This window comes from Echinops telfairi, unplaced genomic scaffold (assembly GCF_000313985.2).
Source record: "Echinops telfairi isolate 266 unplaced genomic scaffold, ASM31398v2 ScPeMD7_3533;HRSCAF=4204_0, whole genome shotgun sequence".
In the NCBI taxonomy this organism is placed as follows: domain Eukaryota; kingdom Metazoa; phylum Chordata; class Mammalia; order Afrosoricida; family Tenrecidae; genus Echinops; species Echinops telfairi.
Genome location: NW_022107431.1, coordinates 66107376 through 66110239, shown reverse-complemented (window position 1 = coordinate 66110239; position 2864 = coordinate 66107376).

The window sequence follows — 2864 nt, the reverse complement described above, 5'->3', positions numbered from 1 at the left end:
CACATATACAATTCTGTGCCACCAATGACATCATTCCCCAGAAAATGAAATGCAGCACCTCACTTCCCGAATCCACCCCCAAACTGCAGCTGCTTTCTTGGTAACCATAGATTTTAGATCTCTGTATCATGTTCAGCTCAGTGTTGCCTGCCACAAGAGTGGGAGTCCTCTGTCCAGTCTCCCTATTCAGCTGACTTCCAAGTCTTCTTACATATTTCGCAAACAGATTTTCATGACTTCAACATATCTGCCCAAGTGCAGTTGCTAAATAGCTCTAATACTGAGGCAACTCTTAGCGTGGGAATGTTTACTGTTGGCCCAGCCCCTGAAGTGGTCTCTCTCTGCCTTTTGTTCCCTTTCTGCTTCCCTAATTCCTCAGAGTTTTCTCTGTGGGATGGACTTACAAGCACATCACACCTTTTCTTAAGATCCTTTAAAGGTTCAACTTCTATTAGGCAGTCACTCAGTATAACATAGAGGCTTTTCTTTACCAAAGTCCAGCTTACTTTCCTGATTTCCATCTCTGGGGAACTGACTGGTGTTTTCTCTACACCACTACAACGCTGGCTCCCAACAAGACACGTTGAAATCTTAACTGCGGGAGCTGGCACTGGGACCCTGTTTGGAAGGAGAGGTTTTGTTTTATTGTTAGTGAGGTCACACCAGAGTCAAGTGAGTTCTCAACCTAATCTCTTCTGAGTTGTTTTTTATGAAAAAGGCTGAATAGACTCAGACACAGAAGAGAAAGAGATCTTGTGAGGAATTACCTGCAAACCAATCAGTTTCCTACGCTTCCAACCAGGAAGGAATTTCCTCTTGGAACTCAAAACCCTCCAAAACGGAGAGAGAGAAAAAATGTCTTGTTTCTAAAGTTATCCCATTTGTGGTGTTGTTTTTGTTACAGCAGCATTAGGTAACCAAGACACTATCCATGTTACTTTATCTAAATGAACATATACTGATCCCTCAACGTTTATAATGAACTATGACCTCCTGCATTTTCAATGGTCTTCCTTCTGCCGGGAATGTTCTTTTCTTTCTTGCCTTTCCACTGAATCTTTCACAATCTGCTCTCACTTCCTTTTTGGGATCTTCTCTGCACCTATAGTAAGGTGTGCTGTGGTGCAGTGAACTGCTCAAATGTGGCTCTTCAACCCATGTCCTTGGACCTTCCACCACATGGTCAGGTGGGACCATACAAATCAGGTGTGGGGAACACTGACAGGGGGCACCGTCAGCTTTTTCATTCCTCTAAGTCTGAGAGAGCCGTCTCAAGGCCGAGAGAGGAGATCTTGGTACTATCAAGGAAGCAAATCACCAGGAGGGTGTGTATAAGATCATTGTCTGAAGTGCCCGAGGCAGCCAGAGGCACCAGAGACCACAGCACTGAGACTTTGGGGCAAAGCCTCACACTGTAGAGCACCACGAACACCACTGTTCTGTGAGGCAGAACGGTGGGCTTCCCACCTCAGGGAACAACAAGGAGGTAAGGTACCATGTGGCTGCGAAAGGGATATGGTTACTAACTGAGAAGAGGCAATGCTGTGGACCCAAGAGTGTATCCTTAATGTTTTTTTGATCCTGACATAGTAATCCATTAGCTTCTCTAACAAATCCCCATAATTGTCAGTATTTTCGGTGAGTTCTGTATAGTCATTGCAAAGGATTCTCAAACCCAGTAACCCAGTGGAAAAGGTGAGTGGTATGGGAAGAACAATTAGTGTCAGAATAGGATAAAGGAAGTTGGAGGGTGCTGGCATGGCTGATCTCTGCCTTGTGCCAGTTGCCCTTGGGCTGGTGTGGAGTTGGATGTGGTCTCTACAGCATATAGTCACACCCTCATCTGTGGTCGTACTGTGCTGTGCAAAAATATCATATAACCTCTTAGAGTGTCTTGGTGGAAATCTCAGTCCTTGAACTCTTTGAGGGAAAAGACTAGATCCTACTAATTATGATTCTCACAGCGCCAAGCACAGTGACTACCACTGGGTGGGGTGTCGATGAAGTTTGTGGACGAATGATGGTAGAAATAACTATGGATTCTGGAGGATGTCTTCTGGACGTGTGCTGCTCACAAACATCTCGGTGTCTTTGCATTGCTTTGGAGTTTTGTTTCTTTAATCTGTGAAATGAGGGCATAGAGCTCCATTTTCTGTAAGGTTCTTCCCAGCTGCATTGCCTATGGTTGATGCAGTTACCTATTTTAAAGGTTGACCACCACCTGTGCCTCAGCCTTGTGATGTACTTTTAAAAATTCTCAAAACAAACAAACAAAACCTCACTGCCATTGAGTTGATTGTGACTCAGAGCGACCCTATAGGACAGGGAAGAACTGTTCCTGTGAGTTTGTTTCTAAGGCGGTAATTTTTACAGGCATAGAAAGCCTCATCTTTCTCCTGTGGAACAGATGGTGGATTTGAACTGCTGATCTTGTTCTTAGCAGCCTAACACATAACCCACCATGCCACCAGCCAAGGAAAACTATGCAGAGCAGAACATTGTCCTACATGCCAATTATCAAGAAAAATGGTGTAGAACCAGGCAATGTTCCATTCTGTTCTATTCTACACAGAGGAACCATGAATAAGAACCAACCCAGCATGTTGTCTTCACACCTTGGAGCACTGGGTTGAAGTTTGGTCCCTCTTTTCCTGTGGAGATATAAACAATACCCTCCCATTGGGTGGGTTACCGTCCCCTGCCCCCGCAAACTTCAACCCAGTGCTCCAAGGTGTGAAGACAACATGCCCGCGCAGAGTAGGGAATCAGTGGAGAGGTCTAGGGGGCTGGTCCCAGCCCCAAATACTAAGTGGATGCCTGCCCCTCCCCCGAGAAGAATTTATCTCAAAGGATGGCACTGAATC